This window comes from Ylistrum balloti, unplaced genomic scaffold (assembly GCF_031769215.1).
Source record: "Ylistrum balloti isolate Yb309-2 unplaced genomic scaffold, AGI_CSIRO_Ybal_v1 Utg370516, whole genome shotgun sequence".
NCBI classification, from domain to species: Eukaryota; Metazoa; Mollusca; class Bivalvia; order Pectinida; family Pectinidae; genus Ylistrum; species Ylistrum balloti.
In genome coordinates, this window is record NW_026782331.1 from 446,653 (window position 1) to 473,310 (window position 26,658).

Below are 26,658 nucleotides of genomic sequence, written 5' to 3' on the forward strand. Positions count from 1 at the left end.
GACTTGTGTAGTCACTGCCTGGCTGTAGGTAACGATTTACTTAATTCATTGTTGAGATTCGTCCGATTAACAGTCAGTGTCATTTAAGGACGTGTCAGGTTTGGATGGTGGAGGAAAGCCGGAGTTCCCGGAGAAAAATCACAGCTGTGGCCATGTACCAGTCGACTGACCCACGTAGGTCTCGAACCCGCGACCGTGGGTCCACAGGCTAGTGTTAAAGTCAGGCAGACACTTTACCATTGGAGTTCACCTCTGGATAACGCGTCTGTAATTTAAACAATTGTCTCGCAATGCCGTATCGGCATTGAATGTTGCCACTTTGAGTTTGAGTAAATAAGAAAAAGTGTTAGTTTTGGGACATACACTTGAGAAGATGTCCTTTTATGATACTTTCTGGCAGAGACTTTTTAAAAACTATAAATTTAGAAGTCGCTTTAAGCATCACGTTCTGAGCTATCAGTTACCCTACAAATGAAAATGGACATCGAACAAGACAAGAATTGGTCATGGTAATGCTATATAACACTGATATAAAGGGATTCAGATAGTTCTACTGAAATCCTTGCTCTAAATATTTCTAAAAAAATGTTATACAGTCTTGGGTATCAAATCTGTGGAACAGTATTCAAACAAATCATAATTATTAAAATTCTATAATATGGTAATTCTGCGTGATTGCTGTGAAGACTTGGCTTATTTCAGCCACGTTGCTCTAGTTGACAGAAGGTGGCGTGGGAGTTGTCAAGTGGTTTGATTTGCCTGTTGGTATCTAATATTTCACATTCAGGTTTGCCATTGGCTGTCAACACTTATTTGCATTGCACGCCAACTTTTCGTGTTCTTTGTATTTTTTTTTTTTAATATCCAATTTCGCCTTTTTGTAGAATGGTTATTCATATAATCTGTCCCTGCTCCCGTGAACTTCACTCACAGAAGAATATTGTCCTTCTTCCGAACTCGTGCCCTCCACTATTTGACGACGCTAACCATGAACTATAATTGAGTCCAGAATACCAAATTCCACGCCGTCTCTCTCCTCCTGCCCCTATCCCTCCTTGCACTTTTAAAATAAATTTTGATTGAGGAGGGATTTTTTTATTTTTGAATTAAACTTTTTGACAGAATGGCGTGATACTGGGTATTCTATTATAAGCTATTTTGTCTCCTTGTTCTGTAAAATGCCAACTGGAGTCACTGTAATGCACAAACCTAAGATTTATTCGTTGGGATAATTTTTAAAGACACCAAATGGTGAAAAATAATCAAATTTCCTTCAAATGTCACGAGGATGTTTAGATAAATTCGACAGGTCGACCATTAAGTTTTATAAATGATTAGGTGTACTGGTAAAATCCCAGTTCTATATATAGCTATAGATGGGATAACCCCCTATGTTGTGCTGTTCTGAAAATTATCAAATGAAAATGTGTTGGGTTTTTTTTCATGTTTATCCCAGTTAGTTAATTGTGAATATTTGAAAGGATGTTTTATTGTGGAGGTGAAAAATCAAAACTTTGCTAAAGCTTGTTATTTATGAAGTCTGCAGAAATAGTTTGAGAAGGGAAAGCGCCTTGCTTGTTTTAATATCTACGATAATAATTAGAAGAGACCGACGTAAGAAACAAGCGTTTAGATGACGTCAGGTTGCTTCAGTCATGTCACTGTGTATTGACGTTTCAGAAAATCCATATTAACGGAAAACACATACCAATACACATTTACGTCACTCATAATAATCAAAATTCATACCCGTAGGAGCAAAATGCCTGACACGAGACTGGGTCCATGTTTTCCTCTATGATATCGTTTCCACATATGAATATGTCATAATAGATAGCTTCCACCGATCTAAGTTTGGACTTAATTACGGTGAAAAGAAGAGGCACTTTTACAAGAGCTGTCTTACCCCACTGACATATAAACAGTTTGTATTGCTGAATAAGGACCCGAATCGTCCCGGGAGGTTAAGTAATACCACTAACTGTGATTTTCCGCAAAGTTCCCGTGGGAAGGACAACAGAAATGTGTAGACCCAAGGACGGCCTCTTTAATGCAAACTCTAAGAATTCAATAAGATAACCGCCTGTTTTCCTTCTTTGTCACCAATACTGGGTTCTTCTGGGAAATGTCGGCCAACAGAAGCGAACGTCTTCATCATTACCGACGAACGTTGATTAAGTTGACTCGTCAAATAAAGACCGATTGTGATGAAATCAGAAAAAAATATTTTGATTACGAGAATATTTTTAAAACCCTCACAAAATTTAACGGATATTACAGCAAATATTCAGTTCTATTTAACCTTCCTTGTCAAGTCTAAAATCGCTTCCTGCGCGTGGATAAATGGTGCCAATGGCCGCCTAATCTCCTCTATTCGACCTTGAGACACACGTAATGTCCGTTGATAGAGACAGCGGTTTCAGCACTATTATTAGCCTGATAGGTACTTTAATTAGCTAATTTCAGAAGCTAACGACACACGGTTGTGTGTAAATTGATACGATTGCATCTCTCCACCAACACAAACAATGGCAACGATACTTGCTTGAATTTTACATGTACATGTACAAAGCATTCACTATTTCCGGTAAAATCTCGTATGGGTCACATCGTGGGAACAGAACTTTTACACATAACTTATCGTTTTAAATATATCCCATAGTTCCGCTGAGTCACTTGCATCACAATTTTCCGGTTCACGGAACACTGACAACGAAACGGCGGCGCCATTGCTTAGTGGCAACGGAGCCACAACTAGTATCACAAATTCGCTACCGCTATATCAAATTCTAAATACATAATGTAAATACCATCTTACTTCCCGTAATGATTAAACTTGTCCGATATCATAATTATAAATCTTATAAAAAGGACCAGATGTCATACAAATGACTTAAGAAAATTTTGAATAAGGAATTGTATTGCATGTACTACACATCCGCATGCACGCGCACACTGACCCTAATAATGGAATATTGAAGTTTTTTTTAGTGCAGTCAGGTATCGTTACCAATTATTCAACAATGAGGACCAGGAAAAAATTACTTAGTTATACAGTCATATATCACATCCCTAATATATATATAAAAAAACAAGGTTCAGACAATTTATCACTTACCGTCACCATCTTCTAGATTTTCCTGTGTGTATTTTATTCAACGATACAAATTCTACCCAAAGAATCCCTTACATAAACTATTGGCAAAACCAACCAATGACAAACGAAATGTCTGTATTTTATAAGGGAGTCTATATTTGTGATTTCCTAAGCACGATTTTGATTTAACAGAGAGTCATGTCCTACATTTGTTAGCGTGACTACAAAGAATGGGCGTGGTCGTCCTAAAATCACACCCCACGCATGTATGTCGTGGATAGCACGTAATGGCTGGAATTGGTCTTAATTGGCGCAAGCGTATTTTTGTGCACGCCGTACCGTTATTAATATCTGTAACGTTTGATTCAGTCTTCAATCGATGAACTTGTACCGAAGAAATAAATACGGATATATTTTCAATCTTACTTATCAGTAGTACGTGAAAGAGGACTTTTTGATTCGTAGAAGAACAACAATTTCCCATGTTGTGGAGGGAACATTGACAGAGATTACAATGTATTGACCAGCGAAGAAACTACTCATTACAATATACCGAATAACAAGTGTAGGAGTATTGTAAAATTAGACACAACAAGAAATGCCGAGCAGATCGACGTATTAACCAGAGAAGTCTTGGAGACAAACGGGTTAACCAAAAATAGATGTATCTAGGAGACCAACGGGTTAACCAGAAATGTATATATAGGGGACCCATTGGTTAACCAGCAATAGATGTATCTAGGAAACCAACGGGTTAACCAGAAATGTTTATATAGGGACCAACGTTTTAACCAGAAATAGATGTATCTAGAAAACCAACGGGTTAACCAGAAATATTCAGGTTAACAACAAATCAACAAAAAAAATATATCGGGGGATACCAGATAAACAAAAGCTGTCAAAGAGAACAACAGATAGCCATTGAGATAACTAGGGAGATAACTGATTAAGCAGAGATGTCTATGGAGACAGCTGATTAAACAGAGATGTCTAGTGAGACAACTGATTAAGTAGAGATGTCTATGGAGATAGCTGATTAAACGGAGATGTCTAGTGAGACATCTGATTAAGCAGAGATGTCTATGTAGACAGCTGATGAAGCAGAGATGTCTAGTGAGACAGCTGATTAAGCAGAGATATCTATGGAGACAACTGATTTAGCAGATATGTCTATGTAGACAGCTGATTAAACAGAGATGTCTAGTGAGACAGCTGAATAAGCAGATATGTCTAGTGAGACAGCAGATTTAGCAGTGATGTCTATGGAGATAGCTGATTAAGCAGAGATATCTATGGAGACAGCTGATTAAGCAGATATGTCTCTGTAGACAGCTGATGAAGCAGATGTATCTAGTGAGACAGCTGATGAAGCAGATATATCTAGTGAGACAGCTGATTAAACAGAAATGTCTATGGAGGCAGCTGATGTCTAAACACGTTTACCAGAGGCATAAGACACAATAGATCAAACGGAGATATTTCTGGCTATGGTATAAAACAGACATGACTTAGAAACAATAGATCAAACGGAGATGTTACTGGCTATGGTATAAAACAGACATGACTTAGGAAACCATAGATCAAACGGAGATGTTAATGGCTATGGTGTAAAACAGACATGACTTAGGAAACCATAATTCAAACGGAGATGTTTTGGGCTATGGGGTACAATATAAACGTTTTTGAAGTAAGTCGACATATTTTTGCTCCAGATTGGTTTTTAAACTATCACGTGACCTGGTAAGTATCACACTGTTATGGTAACGATAAAACGGCGACGAGACACAAGTGGAATATAAGTTCGTTTTGATGGGCTGGGTCCTGAAGCATTCGAAAACCCTCTAGGTTCGGCACTATTACACAGATCACATACTGATGATGTCCGAGCTGTTTTAAATAGCCAATCAACATGGAGACCACCAACCAAGTTTGGAAAAGAACGACTGCTTTTATCTCGTAGCATTTGATACAGATATAACACAAGAGGGAATTATGTGGCCATTTTATTAATGAAGTTCAGAAACAATTCTACATACATACAGACATTAATGCGATATTTAGTTTAATCCGAATAGTAATTGGTGGGGACATTTAAGGAACTGTCGGTTATATTAAAAGGCGCGCATGCTAGTTGTAAAACTGGTTGCTATCGAACAGACGAGTGATAATCTATTCCCGCCCTCAATAACAGGACATTCTGGCGACTATTCAATCAAGCACTAGTCATATTATCTGTGCATTCGTTGCTAATTTTAGCCACAAAATCACCTTTAAATTAGTTACACCTTGTTTTATCCCACTTGGTTTGCAGATGGCTTCGTTTTGGGACAAAAGTAGATTTTTAATCGGGTGGGGTTGTTTGGTTCTGGTGTTGCTTTTACGTCACACGAAAGGCACGTGCACTGCCCGTCTGTACCGAAATCTCGATACTGAGTGAGATGATATAGTTAGAGAAAGGACACCATATAAATATACACAATCTGATTAAAACCAAATCTCTAATTTCGTTTTGTTGATCTTTATCGAGGTATATAAAAGAAAGTTAAATGAGATATGTGACTTTGTTTAGATTTAAAGATGAATCACCGTGCTTCAAAATGCTCGTGTTCTTTTGTTTTTTTGTTTTGAAATCTGACAGCACGTACACTCAGAAATCGTATTATTGCATAAAACCGTTTTCAGTACTCTATACCATTTACACTTGCATGTCTCTAGACGCAGTTTACCAGCCACACTGTGTGAACTTGTCACTACCTATGCCGGTTGTAAATGCGCGTTGATTGCTTCCAATGTCCACACCGAAATTTCAGATCTCTGCCATTTAAACATCAAACGATGTGTTAAATATTTAAATATAATGTGACATGCTGAATGTGTTTCCAAAATAATAAATAAAAACATTAAACTAATTTTTGCTCTCGGAACTATTTTGCTGTCGTGGCTTCAGCAATAATGCTGAATGATGGGCTACCACTTCCGGTATGATACGGCAATTCAATTGAATTACCGATGTGCATGAGGTAATTCACATGTTTTATGAAAATCTGTGGTTATCAAACGCTGTACCAAGTAAAATAAGTATTTTCCCCAGTGTAAATTCACAACGATCCTTAATCTATAAAAACGGTGAAATTTATATACAGTATGACGCAATTTGTTTCCCAAAGCATTGTCTCATTCATGTTTTCGGCATTTAACCAATCATATTCTATTAGTTTCCCACCGTTTGTAATTATGAAATTTAAATTTTAGATAGTGATGCTGAGAAACAAAGAAAGTGTAAATTTTATTCTAGTGTAGATCCATGTAATTGAATAGAAACAATACCGGTTTATATTCGATTGAATTGTTATGTTTAGTCAGTCAAAACTTTGCACCGATTCGTCTAAATACTGCACATGGCATCATGTCAAACTGAGCAGAATGGCGACTTCATTGGAAGATATCATCTGAAACAGACAGACTTTCGGACGGTTGGACAGACAGGATCCCCATTACTATAACACATTTACGAAATGATGAGATTTTCTGATGAAAGCGTTTTATGGCTGCGGTGTCGTTTGCAATATTGCATTTCGTTTTCATTTTATATTGTAGATATCTGAAGGAGATAAGTGTTCTACTTTTATCACTTGACAGTAGGTGTCAATCTTTTATCATCAACAAATGTATTGAGGATGGATAACACACGACAACAGACGATAACACTTTGTTAGTGTGGGGGTAAGGTTGAAATTGGGTACAGTTGAAACTTTTTTTCTGTTATACCACGGATACAACACATGTTTACGATGTATTGCTAGAAGAAGCACTCAAATTGACAGAACATCAGTTCTCAAGCTTTTGATGTTTGAATAAATCAGGTTATCAAATCGTAAATGATGTAAAAAAAATTAAAAAACAGCTTTTGTTTCGAAGACCTTGAAATAAGTTCTGATTGATGACCTGATTATGTCACCAAAGGTCACAGGGTCAACTGTTGTGCCGTTTACCATGTGTACACCATGATTTAAACTGATGGTGATCTTTTGTTCAAGGTGAAGAATGAAGAAAATTACGGCATCATAATACATGAATACGGTGTCTATACACAAGTAGTAACAGTCAAGGTCATACGGAGATGGTGTCTACAGACAAATAGAAACATCCAAGGTCACACAAGGCAGTATCTACAGAGAAATATGAACAGTCAAGGTCACACAAATAGTTTCTACAGACAAATAATAATAGTCAAGGTCATACGAAGGTGGTGTCTACAGACAAATAGTAACATCCAAGGTCACACAAGGCGAGGTCTATACACAAATAGTTACAGTCAAGGTCACACCACAAAGACTGTGTCTACAGACAAATAGTCACATCCAAGGTCACTCAATGCAGTATCTACAGAGAAATATTAAAAGTCAAGGCCACACTTATAGTGTATACAGGCGAATAGTAACAGGTCACACAAGGCGAGGTCTATACACAAATAGTTACAGTCAAGGTCTCACCACAAAGACGATGTCTACAGACAGATAATAACAGTCAAGGTAACACAATGCGGTGTCTACAGACAGATGAACTCACTCAAGGCCAAACTGTAGTTATACGTTTATTTGTTCTCCTCGTTAAAAATCACAGATATCAATTAGATAATGACGTATAGTTTCATCACCCTGAAATGTTAAATCGGACACACTAGAGAGACACCCCACCTTGTCATATTACACAGACACTAAGCTTATTGATCTCCACCAACAACTTCTTTGGGTGGTCTTGTACAAAGCTAATTATCTCCCTTGTTTGGACGGGAACTCAACACAAAATACTAATTACCTCCCTTGTTTGGACGGGAACTCAACACAAAATACAAAAACAATGCACTGACGTAATTAATGACGTAATTAACGTAACAAGGAAGTAGTAGAGATAACAAGATGCCGTTTGTTCCAATGACCACAGTAGAGATGTATTTAAGTCATGTTCATATCCCCGAATAGAGGACAAAGAAATTAATGCTGATGAAAGTTCCCGCGTTAGACACTTTCTATAGACATGTAATGGGTAATTTTATTGTAGAGAAAGAAATTGTATGGAGTTAAAAGAATCATATTTCCTGTCCTTCCTATACTTTGCAAGAGACGTTATAAATAACAAAATTCGCGTTATGATATATATACTCCTGATGACCTCTCTGAGGTATTGTAGTTTTTTTAATGGGTATTGTAAAAGCGTTGTATGCCTATGGCTGTTATGAAGAATCTAGTTAGTATGCCCGTTTATGTCGCCGGAGTGTTTTCAGAACGACAGACCACCTAGCCAAGATGTTTATCTCTCGTGAATAAAAATTTCTGAAAAAATGTTGACACCAACATGACAATGCTGTCTGGCTCATGTTACATACGCTTTTTAACAGATGGATGTCCACTGCTACTGAAACATAACTTGGACTCATGACACAGCCAAATTTGGAGAAAGACATATCATTGTCAAATGAAAAAAAATCATATAGCGCCCAAAGGAGAAAATAAAAACGAAAGCGGTTGTGAAACAGAATCAACGTTGCTAAAACATAGGAACTGGTACTAATGCAGTAGTAGTAATAGTCCTAAAGGCCCCATTATCGCCAGCACGTCTTAACGTTCCCCGACTCCATATCTGACGTCGACAAAGGAACAACATATAGAGCTTCGTCTGACCTAGTCCTACCTAAAAGACAGGTGATTGGTGTCTGCCAACGACACTTGGCCGCAACGTTGAGTGAGAATCCCGTTTTCTAAGCAACTCTAAGTAGTCCCAGTTTTACCATTTTACAGCTTTGATTGAGAATCAGAAGTTTACAGAATTCAATTGACAAGCAAATATTTGCAGAATGTGATTAGCATGCAAAAGTCTACAAAAGGTAACTGACAAAGAAAATTTTACATGCAAAAGTTTACAGAATTTAATTGACTAGTGAACGTTTGCAGTATGTGATTACATAAGGTAACTGACTAGTGAATGTTTGCAAAATGTGATTACATAAGCTAACTGACAAACAAAATTTTACATGCAAAAGTTTACAGAATTTAATTGACTAGTGAATGTTTGCAGAATGTGATATGCAAGCAAAAGTCTACATCAGGTAATTGACTATCAAAAGTTTACATACTTTGATTTAGAAGCAAAAATTTACAGAATTCAATCGACAAGCAAAAGTTTGCATAAAGTAATTGACAAGCAAAAGTTTACATAAAGCAATTGACAAGCAAAAGTTTACATAAAGCAATTGACAAGCAAAGTTTTACAGTATGTGATTGACAAGCCATATATTACAGAATGTAATTGTCATTGATGAATTCGTGGTAAATATCGTGTAGGAGGACCGTTTACAATGTTTGATAGACATTAGCAACATCCCATGTACTGTTATAGCTGTTGTAGGTGATACAGGTTAGACACAAATGTTTATAAAAACCAATTCTGCACGGATAAATCACACCAGCCCAATGCATCATCAGCTGTTAATATCTGAATCCATGACGGATTTAAATTATGGGATGAAATATGTACGGAACTGAGTTTACAGACAAACACAACTGTAAATGATAAATGTGACTTCACTCTCACTCTCAAAATCAATACACACGTACTGATTCTAGATAAACTGCCGAAAAATTCTGATTTTAATTTTTATTCTATAAGTGTTAAAAAGCAGTAGGTATATTTTATTTTGTCAAGAAAGATACTACTGCGCATGTGCAAGATATAACGTACACCAAACTGGATCACCATAAAAACCACCTCTGGCTTCTGTCATTTTCTTGATTTAATTTTTATCATGACGGAATGAAATACTTGTCAAAAGATTAAAAACTGCATTTTAAAAAAGGATATCGACGACATGGGAATGTTTTGGGAATAGTTCTTGTGCAGATGCTGAGGGTGTGTAGTCAGAACGCCACAATCATTAATAACATAAATCAAAGGAACGCACTATGTTGTATTAGTAATAAATTGTGTTTGTAATTATTTTTCATGAAGAATGTAAAACATTGCTCTTTCGAATCTCGAATATGAAAGTGAAATTCACGATTTTCTACAGAGAATTTTCGAGAGGTCGTTCTACCTGATTTAGAATGTATAAGGAAGGTCTTGAAATTGAGATATAGGATGTACAGATAGAACAGTAGGGATCGTTTCTGTACTTTTATATAATAGAACACGAGCAGCTATGCCTGATTGAAAAAAAACTAATATGATTTTAGAATCTTGTGTTAGATTGCTGATCATCTCCAGTATCCTTACTCCGAACAAAATAATCAATATTTACTGTATAACAGATTTACTTTGCCACGTACAGCTTCCGACATTTTGTATATCAAAACTTGAATACATGAATTTATCACTGTCATAGGTTCGTCATTGAAGAGAAGGGACTAAAACGTTTTGATGTAAGTTCAACATTCGCAAAAGCAATCTGATGACTATGATATCAGAAATAAGACGATGACGGGGAAAAATATATACGTTTTTTTTTTAATAACAATACATGTACTTACTGACCTTCAACCTTCCTAATTTCTACTATACAACTTGCATAATATTTCCTTGTAGTTCCCTATCTCCTTTGGGAGATATTATTTTGCCTCATTTTGAAGAAAGCAGTACCCATTACCTAGAAAATATTAGCACATCGCCTTATTTGGAATATATCACATTAGTTCCTTGCCTTATTTGAGGGAGGCATCTCGCCTTATTTGGAAGATATCAATTCGTCGCCTTATTTGGACGACATCATATCAGTTCCATGCCTTGTTGTGTATTTGGATGATATTGTATTAGTTCCTTTCCTTTAGGAGATATTAGTACCTCGCCTTATTTGGGATATGTTAATACCTCGCCTTATTTGGGAGATATCAAAACCTCGCCTTATTAGTTAGATGTTAATATCTCGCCTTATTTGCGACGTATTAATACCTCTCCTTATTTGGGTGATATTAATACCTCGCCTTATTTGGGAGATATCAAAACCTCGCCTTATTAGTTAGATGTTAATATCTCGCCTTATTTGCGAGATGCTAATATCTCACCTTATTTGGGAGATGTTACGTCTTTGCTTTTTTAGAGAATAGATGTATTTGTGTTCTCTGCCTTATTTGTTTCTCGCTTTATAGGTAAATCTGCTTGAGTCTAGAAATAAAAATATCTAGATATCTTTATCGTTCATTAAAATATTTTTATTGTCATTGTGTCCAAACTTCTGTACAATGTACTATATTGAAAAGTAGTCATGTTGATAAAACCAGACTATGTTCACCGACATAGAGTTCTGTAAACGCCTGAAACGACATAAAGCTGAGGATAACTCGATCAGGGACCGTCGCTCGTTGTTGTATGATATTTTTAGGACCAATGCAGAATTGATTGTTCAAGATGTGCTTATGACATGTTTTGTAGTACACTATTGCCAGGCATACGACGCTTTTTAGTGATTAGGGACTGCGGTGGTGTTGTATAGCTGTGTGAGGAGCGTGACGTTATGTATATGTGATATATAATTTGATTTCATCATTGCAATAAACAAGGACACATGTTGGGTCTCAACAAGAAATATGTTAACGAAGACGGGAAACTCAGTCAAACAGGGATTGTGGTGTTCTGGTTATATGGGCATTTATGTGCATATTTATTAGTTAATTAATTAATTTTTTTATTTATTTATTTATTTACCAACTTCGGTTATTATTTTCCATTTGTTCGTATCCACGCTAGTTGCTACAATATTTTCTGAAATCGTGACGATGCATCGAATATTTAAATAAAATCATTATTTTATTTGTAATGAAGATTTACGTGATTGATTATAACATAAATTGTATTTTTTTTAAATTATGTTTAATGGACAATGATGAATTAAATTGATTGCGTCTGTATGACACCGTCACTTGAATGCTAATGATTAATTATGTATACCAACTAATTGTTATGTCATTGTCCCTATATTACTGTATCGTGGAATTATGTAACTCGTCTTTAAGGACAATGATGAATTAAATTGATTGCGTCTTTATGACACTGTCACTTGAATGCTAATGATTAATTATGTATACCAACTAATTGTTATGTCATTGTCCCTATATCACTGTATCGTGGAATTATGTAACTTGTCTTTAAGGATTTCGCTCTGACAGCATTCATCTAGATTTTGTGCTAAATATTAGTTAGATATGTATATACTTTAAGAAAGAAGATAATTTATCGATACATCAACTAGTATCGATCAGAATTTTGCATGTTAAACAAAGAATTCATCAAAAATTTATGAGTACTCAACTGACACTAGACGGCAGGAGACGGCCATTCGGAACTTCTCCAGGAGAACCAAAATGGAACTCTTTCACCACGCGCTCAAGACAATAAAAAGAAATTGATGTCTTCTCAGTCGTGTATACTTTTCTTCCCATAAAAAAGTCTTTCTGAACTATTTTAAGCAACGTAAAATGTTAAACGACTTCGAAAACGAGATATGTATGATGTCCTGTCGGTCAGCCCTGCATCATTCTACATTTACCTGGTTATGTTTTATTGAGTGGGTCATAATCAGGCACAAATGAAGTAAACTTGTGTTATATCAGTCACACATAGTATGTCATGGACAGGAAAAACATAGATATTTTTGTCCAGCTTACAATAACAGCATGTGAATACATGTGTAAACAATTTTGAAAACCAGTATATCCATGACAAATTTTAAAGGTGAACACGTAACTTTATCTGTTACGTCGACAACATCTGCCATGTAATGTCTATTCATGTCTATATTAGTAATGTCATGTTCCCAATATATGAACCGGGTAAATGACAACAAAGGTAAGAAATACATATATGGTTAAATAAGGTTTGCTAAATACGATATCATACACGGTAACATAGGCATTGTCGTTTTTCGTCCCTTTATGTTGACAATGTCGTTCATTTTGATCATGTATTTTGACAATGTCGTACATTTAAATCTTGTGTTTTGACAATGTCGTACATTTAAATCTTGTGTTTTGACAATGTCGTTCATTTTGATCCTGTATTTAGACAATGTCGTACATTTGATCTTGTGCATTGACGATGTCGTACATTTTGATCTTGTATTTAGACAATGTCGTACATTTGATCTTGTGCATTGACGATGTCGTACATTTTGATCTTGTATTTAGACAATGTCGTACATTTGATCTTGTGCATTGACGATGTCGTACATTTTGATCTTGTATTTAGACAATGTCGTACATTTGATCTTGTGCATTGACGATGTCGTACATTTTGATCTTGTATTTAGACAATGTCGTACATTTGATTTTGTGTTTTGACAATGTGGAACATTTTGATCTTGTGTTTTGGCAATGTCGTACATTTTGATATTGTGTTTTGACAATGTCGTACATTTTGATCTAGTATTTTGGCAATGTCGTACATTTTGATCTTGTGTTTTGACAATGTCGTACATTTTGATCTTGTGTTTTGACAATGTCGTACATTTTGATCCTGTGAATTGACAATTTTGAACATTATGATCGTGTGTTTTGACCATGTCGTACATTTTGATCTTGTATTTTCACAAAATGTTTTAACAGTTTTTACAATTCCTACGTTTTAATACTGCTACATATATACCGATGACCGATCGAATGCCATACAAATAAATACAAGATTTTGGTTCACACGGAAACTTCAGTACGTTTCAGATGACGTTTTAAATAGCTGTTGAGATGTCTATCATCAATGGGCATTATCGTCATTTGACCTTTGCTCTGAAGAAGAGCTAACATCTCTGTTGCTTAACCAAATACAAACCTCGCTTATAGCCGATTCCGATATTCACTTGATTTCAAAATGACTTCCAGTTCAAAGGAAATATTTTAAACGGCACTCCACATTCATGATGTATCTGAATCCAATAAATCGTATTGCCGACGGCGAGAAACAATTGATGCGAAAAGCAGAATTGCAATAGTCATTGAATATTCTCCGTGCTCACAGTTTAGCGAGATTGTATTACTGTTAACTTGTCCATGGCAGGTGTTTAACAAGTCAATCACTGACGTAACTCACGAACCGGCTTTGATCTCGGAAAGGTGACACTGCTAGGAGTCAAGTACATCACAAACAAAAATAAATACAAAAAAAACCTGGTGTAATAATGGTTGCTAGGGAGAAACGTTAATAGGTAATTTGACATTTCAAATCTCTAACATCGTATACAGCACGCAACCTGCAATGGGTCTCGAGGTCTCGACAAGGGATGGTCGATTGGCGATCCTGAGAATGCCATATTAACGCGCCACAGAAACATTTCCTAAAATGGTTTCAATGTTAACAGTATGTATGGCATTGACCATCCGATTTTACAACGAAAATAGCGAAAACCTTAATCCCTGGCAAAGTACATTGGGGAAATTCGGGATAGTTCGGGAAATATTTTTACGCAACAACTAGTAAATTTTGAGGACGAATAGCAAAATAATCGTGTTTAATTTCCCTCGGTAGATGCAAGGATGAGCAATTATTATCATTAAAACACTTCTACGTGGAGTTTGATACAACCGAACCGTTATATTAATCAAACTGTATCAAACAGCTGTTTCGTCCTTCTAGGGATCGTCACTGATGATAGAGACACAGTGTTTGTAATCAACGTGGCGACTGAAAGAAATCAAAAACGTTTGAAAGCAATATCATCAAAATATGGAGGTGCAATTGTTCCATAACTCAATAAATTTCCTATTTCAAAATATAATGGACCTGATAATTCCAGAATAAGGTCAAGTATGTATGCATATTCTGAACCGCTGTTCGAGTAAAACGTGACTGAAATGAATTTGGACTGTAGTCATATTGAGAGCATTCAGACACACAAGTGCTTTGGCGAAACAGAAAAAGGGGAAAGCAGCGCGTTCATTAAAACGACCATGAATACGAGAGACTTCATCCTAACAGGGCACCTCGGTCGTACATATACATCCCTTTGGTACGTCTAATGTTCTTCATTGCATCTATATCCGAAGTATTCTCGGGTATGTTATGAAAGATATTGTCGATATAAAATTTTAATATAATGATACACTACACCAACATGTGGTCACGTGACGTGTATAATTACGCGTCACCAGGAAGTCGAACCAGCACGTGATGATTTTTGTATTTCCAATTTTACAAAAGTGGTTAAAATCAATACCCTTCTGTATGGTAATATTCGCAATAGGATAGACATCCTAACAAAGCCAAGACAATGCAAATAGTATGAAATAGGGTATATATAATTGGGAGACGCCTTTATTTCCGCGGGCACGACAGGCAGTCATTTATCTGCCGGACACAAGTAGGACAATGTATGAAGTGACAGATCGGCATCCACTATCATTGACGTTAGCTATAATACCAAACCTGTCTCCTGGTGTGCATATGTTCGTTAATGCCCATGGAAGAATTCTACTTCCGGTGTCGGATATCACCGGATGTTGTTCACAGTGGAAGAACGAAGCAAACAAGCCAGTCCCCTGGTTATACACCTAATGTTTGAGACATCACTAACTGATAACATTAGGAAATAACGGAATTAAACAATGTTATCTGACCCGAACAAAGTATTCCCTGGGCGCGTGGCAATATAGCCGATTCAGATAGTCTGGGAGTTGCCTCCCCTGATTAAAACGCTATTACGTGTGATCTGAACCAAGATAACTCCGGTAGTCGTTAAATAAAGATAATGACGGCCGTACTTTGCTCACTTAATATTCGTAATTGTTTCATTGATACTAAAATTCAATTCAACCCCGATTGCATAATACGAAATAACATCAATGTCAAAGAGACTTTTAGGAACTATTTCGAAGAAGACTCTGCAGATTGTAACAATTCATTGTAATAATAGTTGAGTTTTGGGAGACGCAATTAAATCGTGCCTGAAATGTTATATTTTGGATGACATCACAGCTACTGAACCCATTTCTCTGATATTTACACGTTGTGACTGCAATTCTGCGTTCTAGCAAACATAAAATGGCCTAAAACACCAATCCATAGAATATGATTAAGGCTTTTCACTTATGCTTTTTTTCGTCGTGAAATATGTATATATATATATATATATATATATATATATAAATGCTTTGAGTATAGGATGTTGACAAACATAATTGACAAAAGATTTTTTCCAGTAAGCATGTAACCTCAATGTCAAACAGCTTGTCACTAAGTTTATTTGTTCAGGGTTCAGAATTTAAAAATTTGAGATCAAGGTCAACAGCTATAACACGTAGCAGGAGTTAAAAAGAAAAAGGGCACATTCGCTGAACTTTTACAGCGAACAAAATGCTTGAATTCGTACTCTAGTACAAGCAAACGAAATGCTGTGTTGATCAAAATCTTTGTCTAAATTTTACTAATATTTTTCCGACACCGCTTAGGAAATATACCCACTTTCAATTCCGAATATTATTTTAGATATAAGAAGTCATCGTTAGAATACTATTGAGTTTGTTATCTAAAGTTATATCGTGTTTGTCAACAGAAGTCAGTCTACAACTGTTAGTGAGTGTCGACATGAATATTATTGAGTTTTTCACCGGAAGTCAGTCTACAACTGTTAGTGAGTGTCGACATGAATGTTATTGAGTTTTTCTCCGGAAGTCGGTCTACAAATGCTAGCGAGTGTCGACATGAATAGCATTGAGTTTTTCACCGGAAGTCAGTCTACAAATATTACCTGCTTTAAGCTATCATTATCTGCAATGTTTTTCGTGGTTAGTGACAAACTCACCAGAAAAAATGAGGGCTTTGTTACAACACAAACTATTATGTAACCCACCATCGGAAATATCGTTTGACTGTTACACTGATATCTAGACGAGCACCAACACAAGGCCTTGGTATATCTTACTCCACTATGAATAATTTGTCACATAGTAAGCTGAACACACTTAGGGGAAACAGGGTTTTCGATATTACAGCTTACATTTCATATCATAACATTGATTAAAATACGGCAAGCACATGTCTCATATAGCGGTTCTATATAAAAAAAAAGCTTGATTAAAAAAACAGCGCCGCTGAATACTAGTCAAAGGTTGTTATTCTAAGTAAACAATGAACTGGACTGGGGAACGGGAATGCTTTTGTTTATTCAGTCAGAAATTGAATATTAAAGTCACGTGACTACGATGCACTCTTAAATAATTAATTGTTTGTTCTGCTATGTAATTGGTGAGTATTACGTCAACACAAAATATCTGAGGCATTTTATACGTCTTGGCGCTTACAGGCAGTGAATATTTAGATAAAAATATTACTATTAATTTTGGTAGATTTTCGCACCATTTATCACATCTGATAACAACGACGAATAATGCCGTTTCCAACGGCAACTACGGTATTGCGGTATACTCACATCAAACACAAAACAGTGAAGTATGTGTTTTCATGTATTGGAAAAGAGGTATGAAAACAGAAACTGAAATATCGTATTGTCTCTAGGACTTTTCAGCTTTTAAGATTGATCAACAAGAAAGACATCCCTTTCAATTAGTAATATAATACGTTTTCTACATTTGTACGATATCACAAACAATTACTTGTGCCTAAAACAGCTCTGTTGCCTTTTCCCACCAGAACGTTAAACATTAAATCACGCGCAACTTGCACTTATTTTGTGATCATGTTTAAATGTTGACTGCAAACAAAATGAATGAAACAAGAAGCGAAACGGAAAAATTCCTTTTAAACAATGCTGTCTTCCAACCGACCATATACAAGTTCTATTACGTCGTAAGTCACGCCAATTCCGAAACAATTTAAATGAACGCTGAAAAATAGGTAAGAGTAATTCAACTCAACAGAGATTTCAAATAAATATTGATAGCTACGGTGTAACTTTAAGTGAGGCACTCGAAAATTCGAATCAAAGAACTTAAACAATCGGGATTTTGAGATTTGAGTCATACTACAAATCATACAATAATACAAACTTGGATATCTCGAATAAACCCGATAGTGTATCATCGTACAACATTATTGCCTGAATGCTGTTTTACTGGAAAAATCCATGACAAAATATGATTAATAATTAATAACACTGTTATTGATATATTTACTCCGGTTTTAGAATGTTCGGGGATTTCTATTACGGACGAAACACTCAGAGTGCCAGTGAGTTCGTCTGGCTAATCTTACCATTACAAGATGTCAACCCCATTACTGAATGACGTTAGCAATTCAAAGCTTAAATTTATTATACACAGATTTTATTTTGGTTTCCTGTCATTTACAGAATATTGCTAAATCTATAACTGTCTGTTAGCCATCCCTCCACATAAACATGGCGACCGTGACAGCAAGCACTCAAGGAGTAATGCACGCGACAATGTCGTACTTTCTGGGCCATCTATGTGTTGTGTTCATGGATCGGAGTGTGTGATTGGAAACATAAAATGAGATTACAAGCTAACACAGAAGACATGAGACTACTTCAACAGGAATTATTTCATTGTAAAACCGTCGTTTGTCTGTCATATTCCAGTTACTATAAAACACACTAAACACTACTGCAAGATTTCATAACGAGAAAATAAGGAGACGAGAATTTTAGTTATTAACGTTGATTTGTGACATTGAAAACGAATCTCAACTTGTCAGCCAACTTACGTTTACAATTTTGCCAAGGTTCATTAAGTGATTCCAGAATGTATATGAACGCAACCTCATAACAACAAAATAGTAAAGAGTATTGAGGTTACCAGGGGTAGTTACAATATAAAGTTGTTACCCGGGGTAGTTACAATATAAAGTTGTTACCCGGGGTAGTTACAACATAAAGATGTTACCCGGGGTTGTTACAATATAAAGATGTTACCCGGGGTTGTTACAACATAAAGATGTTACCCGGGGTTGTTACAATATAAAGTTGTTACCCGGGGTAGTTACAATATAAAGATGTTACCCGGGGTAGTTACAACATAAAGATGTTACCCGGGGTTGTTACAACATAAAGATGTTACCCGGGGTTGTTACAACATAAAGATGTTACCCGGGGTAGTTACAACATAAAGATGTTACCCGGGGTTGTTACAACATAAAGATGTTACCCGGGGTAGTTACAACATAAAGATGTTACCCGGGGTTGTTACAATATAAAGTTGTTACCCGGGGTAGTTACGATACAAAGTTGTTACCCGGGGTAGTTATGATATAAAGTTGTTACACGGGGTAGTTACAATATAAAGTTGTTACCCGGGGTAGTTACAATATAAAGTTGTTACCCTGGGTTGTTACATTATAAAGAGGTTATCTCGGGTTTTTACAATATAAATGAACCAGAGATAATTACAAAATAAAGAGAAGAGAGCTTAAACAATAGAGAGGCTGCCCGGGGTAGTTACGATATAAAGAGACAAGAGGTTACCCGAGGTGGGTACAACATTAAGTGGGTACAGGTTCCCGAGATAGTTACAGTATGAAGTGGTTACCAGATGTAATAGCATTAAGAGGAGCGAGGTTACCCGATGAAGTTACAGGTGTAATGAATGGAGGAGAAAGGCTAGCCGAGTAAGAAACCGTATAATTAGGTTACCTAAAGGAACCAAAGTATAGAGAGGGTACAGGTTACCTAATGATGCCACAGTATAGAGAATATACATGTACTTACTGGCCTGCTGGACGTGACTGAGAATAAACATGTACTTACTGACCTTCTGGCTATGACTGAGAATATACATGTACTTACTGACCTTCTGGCCGTGACTGAGAATATACATGTACTTACTGACCTTCTGGACGTGACTGAGAATATACATGTACCTACTGACCTTCTGGATGTGACTGAGAATATACATGTACTTACAGACCTTCTGGCTGTGACTGAGAATATACATGTACTTACTGACTTTTTGGAAGGTGCCCGATGATATATATATGTATATATACCTTACATATTACGGCTAGTCAATGGCAGACATTTCTGACAATAAACATATACCTATAGAGCTTCTCTGGTGTGTCTGACAACACCATGTACATATGACTGGTGATATACTTGTACCTTCAGACATGTACCTACAGACCTGGACGTGGCTGACGACATACATGTACCTACAGACCTGGACGTGGCTGACGACATACATGTACCTACAGACCTGGACGTGGCTGACGACATACATGTACCTACAGACCTGGACGTGGCTGACGACATACATGTACCTGACGACATACATGTACCTACAGACCTGGACGTGGCTGACGACATACATGTACCTACAGACCTGGACGTGGCTGACCACATACATGTACATGTACCTACAGACCTGGACGTGGCTGACGACATACATGTACATGTACCTACAGACCTGGACGTGGCTGACCACATACATGTACCTACAGACCTGGACGTGGCTGACGACATACATGTACCTACAGACCTGGACGTGGCTGACGACATACATGTACCTACAGACCTGGACGTGGCTGACCACATACATATTCCTACAGACTTGGACGTGGCTGACGACATACATGTACATATACCTACAGACCTGGACGTGGCTGACGACATACATGTACCTACAGACCTGGACGTGGCTGACGACATACATGTACCTACAGACCTAGACGTGGCTGACGACATACATGTACCTACAGACCTGGACGTGGCTGACCACATACATGTACCTACAGACCTGGACGTGGCTGAAGACATACATGTACATGTAGCTACAGACCTGGACGTGGCTGACGACATACATATACATGTAGCTACAGACCTGGACGTGGCTGACGACATACATGTACATGTAGCTACAGACCTGGACGTGGCTGACGACATACATGTACCTACAGACCTGGACGTGGCTGACGACATACATGTACCTACAGACCTGGACGTGGCTGACGACATACATGTACATGTAGCTACAGACCTGGACGTGGCTGACGACATACATGTACATGTACCTACAGACCTGGACGTGGCTGACGACATACATGAACATGTACCTACAGACCTGGACGTGGCTGACGACATACATGTACATGTACCTACAGAACATGTACCTACATGTACCTAACCTGGACGTGGCTGACGACATACATGTACCTACAGACCTGGACGTGGCTGACGACATACATGTACCTACAGACCTGGACGTGGCTGACGACATACATGTACCTACAGACCACGTGGAAGAGTGCCCTTGACGACTGTCTGTCCTTCGTTTCAGCCAATATCCTGATCTAAAGTTACAAGTGATAACACTCTTGTACCATTGCATTGTACTGTAAAATCTAAATTCCAATACTGCGATAATTTCAAAGCGACAATTCCCTTTTGGCTGGTTTTCATACTATAAAACGCATTTAAGCGAGAAAGCTTTTAAACCTTCAATACAAAGTCTGTGTGTATAGGACACTAGGACAACCTGTATTGTAAGTTATAACGAACTGGTCTTAATGACAGACAATTCACTGATCCGCCATCATAAATGACGAGGTTTTATCAGCTTAGCTGAGGTTTGGTCTTGCAATCCTCCTGCGGTCTGACACTTTGTGTACGGTGCTGGGTAACTTATGCCATAAATATGACATATTTCTCAGTGGTTAGTGTGGTAATGCCAAGGGCTTCTGATTAAATATGTGGTTGTATAGAGAACTAGGTTACAACATGATCGATATAAGCTTGTTTCAAACAAACAAAAACTTTCGTTTCTCGTTACTATTTTCATGGGCTTTTTTCGATACATTAATTCTTTTTTATATTGCATGTGTTCAAAATAATCACGGAAGGGACATTCTGACCTAGACTTTTCAACGTTGACCTTCTGCAAGCTGTCGGGGAAACAAATGCATGCAGGTCTCAAAGCATTGCGGACAAAAGAGACACATTTTCCATCTAGTCAATACACATTGGTGATAAACAAGAGTCGCATTATTTATGCATAGTCCTGGCGAATGTCCTTCTTCAGCAATCTTTACGGGGCTCAGACTTAGATTCGGGCCGGGAACAGAACAACGCTTTTGCCAAGTAAACAAGCATGGGCGTCAGATACAGTTCTCTGTATCACACATCTTAAGTAAAAAATACATTTTTTGTAGTTGTCCTGTTTTCGCCTAAGTACACTTTTGACCTTGGATAAAAAGCTGATGTCTTATGTATTGTCTTGATTATATATTTAGCTTTGAATACAATACATGTGTCCTGTTTTTACTTTGATCATAAATTCACGTTTTGCAAGTTTTCTCCTGGTGAGCCAAGCACGCAGCGAAATTATAATTAAATGAAGAGCAGAACGATTTTCGACAGCTGCCTTGAGAAGTGGTGCTATAAAATATTGATGGATGGAAAGCATGTCTCGCGATGTCGAACATAGATATATACACATAGTCTTAGTCAGTCTCGAGACAGACATCAAACGTTCTCAGTATCGAGACAGCCATCAAACGTACTCAGTCTCGAGACAGACAACAAACGTACTCAGTCTCGAGACAGACATCAAACGTACTCAGTCTCGAGACAGACATCAGACGTACTCAGTCTCGAGACAGACATCAGACGTACTCAGTCTCGAGACAGACATCAAACGTACTCAGTCTCGAGACAGACATCAAACGTACTCAGTCTCGAGACAGCCATCAGACGTACTCAGTCTCGAGACAGACATCAGACGTACTCAGTCTCGAGACAGACATCAGACGTAATCAGTCTCGAGATAGACATCAAACGTACTCATTCTTGAGACAGACATCAAACGTACTCAGTCTCGAGACAGACATCAAACGTACTCAGTCTCGAGACAGACATCAAACGTACTCAGTCTCGAGATAGACATCAAACGTACTCAGTCTCGAGACAGACATCAAACGTACTCAGTCTCGAGACAGACATCAACCGTACTCAGTCTCGAGATAGACATCAAACGTACTCAGATTTGAGACACACATTAGATATTATCAGACCCCAGGCAGACACCAATCGCTCCATTTAATAACACGACGAAATGTTAAGTATTTTATTCTACACATGGCATCGGCATAAATTCTGTTGTAAAATCTCAAAGTGACATTTAAAGTCATAGAATAGAAAGCGGATATTTGTGAGGAAATGTATGACCATGACAAATGAAAATAAGGGATATTGTCAGAGACTTAGCTGGCGTCTTATAATACTGATTTTGTTTCATGCCAACGCATTTCCGGTTCCGGCAAAAACATTAAACATGTCTGGTGTCTATCCAATATTCGTTAAAAATATGCTTTTTCTCTTTCGGTATTGATAGCGTTTGTCTTTGATAATATCGTTTCTGTGTCTAGAGGATTCCGTTATCTTAAGTGTAAAGGAAGCATCCATTTATTTTAGCTGTAATGTGTTAATTGTAAATAGAATTTACTTAACACATTAAATGTAATATCTCCTGTGGTGACATATTTCTGGACCCAATATACAGCTTGTAATGTTAATAAAGAAACGCTGAGGAGACTTAGTCATAAAAACAAAAACTTATGTTCAGGTCCAGGCTAATATATAAAAGCTCGACAGAATCAAGGTCACTGTTACAAATCTCGACAGAATAAAGGTCACTGTTACAAATCTAAACAGAATCGAGGTCACTGTTACAAATCTCAACATAATCAAGGTCACTGTTACAAATCTAAACAGAATCAAGGTCACTGTTACAAATCTTAACAGAATCAAGGTCACTGTTACAAATCTAAACAGAATCAAGGTCACTGTTACAAATCTTAACAGAATCAAGGTCACTGTTACAAATCTAAACAGAATCAAGGTCACTGTTACAAATCTCGACAGAATCAAGGTCACTGTTACAAATCTAAACAGAATCAAGGTCACTGTTACAAATCTAAACAGAATCAAGGTCACTGTTACAAATCTTAACAGAATCAAGGTCACTGTTACAAATCTAAACAGAATCATATATAGAATACAAGTTGTCATTATGGTGTATGATATATATATAGAATACAAGTTGTCATTACGGTGTATATGATATATATATATATATATATATAATACAAGTTGTCATTATGTTGTATGATATATATAAAATACAAGTTGTCATGGTGTATGATATATATATAATACAAGTTGTCATTATGGTGTATAATATATATAGAATACAAGTTGTCATGATATATATGATATATATAGAATACAAGTTGTCATTATGTTGTATGATATATATATATATATATAGAATACATGTTGTCATTACGGTGTATAATATATATATAATACAAGTTGTCATTATGTTGTATGATATATATATAGAATACAAGTTGTCATTATGGTATATATATATATATATAATACAAGTTGTCATTACGGTGTATGATATATATATATAATACAAGTTGCCATGATGGTGTATGATATATATATAGAATACAAGTTGTCATTACGGTATATGATATATATATAATACAAGTTGTCATTATGGTATATGATATATATATAGAATACAAGTTGTCATGGTGTATGATATATATAGAATACAAGTTGTCATTATGTTGTATGATATATATATACAATACATGTTGTCATACGGTGTATAATATATATATAATACAAGTTGTCATTATGTTGTATGATATATATATAGAATACAAGTTGTCATTATGGTATATGATATATATATAGAATACAAGTTGTCATTACGGTGTATGATATATATAGAATACAAGTTGTCATTACGGTATATGATATATATATAATACAAGTTGTCATTATGGTATATGATATATATATATAGAATACAAGTTGTCATTACGGTATATGATATATATATAATACAAGTTGTCATTATGGTATATGATATATATATATAGAATACAAGTTGTCATTATGGTATATGATATATATATATAGAATACAAGTTGTCATTATGGTGTGTGATATATACAGAATACAAGTTGTCATTATGGTATATGATATATATATAGAACACAAGGTGTCATTACGGTATATGATATATATATAATACAAGTTGTCATTATGGTATATGATATATATATAGAATACAAGTTGTCATTATGGTGTATGATATATATATATATAATACAAGTTGTCATTATGGTCTATGATATATATATAGAAATCAAGTTGTTATTACGGTATATATAGAGAACACAAGTTGTCATTATGGTGTATGATATATATAGAATACAAGTTGTCATGGTGTGTGATATATACAGAATACAAGTTGTCATTATGGTATATGATATATATATAGAACACAAGTTGTCATTACGGTGTATGATATATATAGAATACAAGTTGTCATTATGTTGTATTATATATATGTAATACAAGTTGTCATTATGGTATATGATATATATATATAATACAAGTTGTCATTATGTTGTATGATATATATAGAATACAAGTTGTCATTATGTTGTATGATATATATAGAATACAAGTTGTCATTATGTTGTATGATATATATATATAGAAAACATTTTGTCATTATGTTGTATAATATATATATAATACAAGTTGTCATTATGTTGTATGATATATATATAGAATACAAGTTGTCATTATGGTATATGATGTATATATATAATACAAGTTGTCATTATGGTGTATGATATATATAGAATACAAGTTGTCATTATGTTGTATGATATATATAGAATACAAGTTGTCATTATGTTGTATGATATATATATAGAATACAAGTTGTCATTATGGTATATGATATATATAGAATACAAGTTGTCATTATGTTGTATGATATATATAGAATACAAGTTGTCATTATGTTGTATGATATATATAGAATACATGTTGTCATTACGATTCAGGCTTACTGTTTACACTTGATATCATGTTAAAAATCATTTCATTTCTCAAAAATAAGATAAATAAATTAATTAACTGTTTAACGGTTATGAATAGAAGGAATCGTTATTCGCTGAAAATATCATTCATCATCATCATCACCATCATCATCATCACCATCATCATCATCATCATTACTATAACGTAATTTTAATTAGACTCCCAGGTGGAATGGGCGTTTATGTACATAGCTAATTACTTAAACATACGGAGTCTGGTAATAGCGTTGGACTTAATTAGCAAAACCTTAATGAGATGTGTATTTACTTCAGGTAAGATGAATCGTGTGTTTATGTAGGGACTATCAACTTGATAAATGATTTTATGGACCCGTACTTCTGAAAATATGACATCATCATATCCCAATTATAGATATTTACAAGCTATTAAACACCCTTACTTCGATGGTTGAGTTAATAATGTTTGCATGCGACAACACATGCCTGTGTACATAGTTTTTTTAACGTGTCGTATGAAATGAAAAAAGAATATAATTTTTTGTCACATAAATGAATGATCTGGAATGTTGCAGGATTTGCTTGTCATAATCAATTTAGTTTTTGTTCTAATTTTTGTTTGTTTTAGCTTTGACGTCACAGCACATGATGACGTCATGTGGATGAACACGTCAATATTGGATAACTCGAAAATCGGTACATGAGAAAATGATTTAAATCAAAGTTCCAACTATCTAAAATGAAAT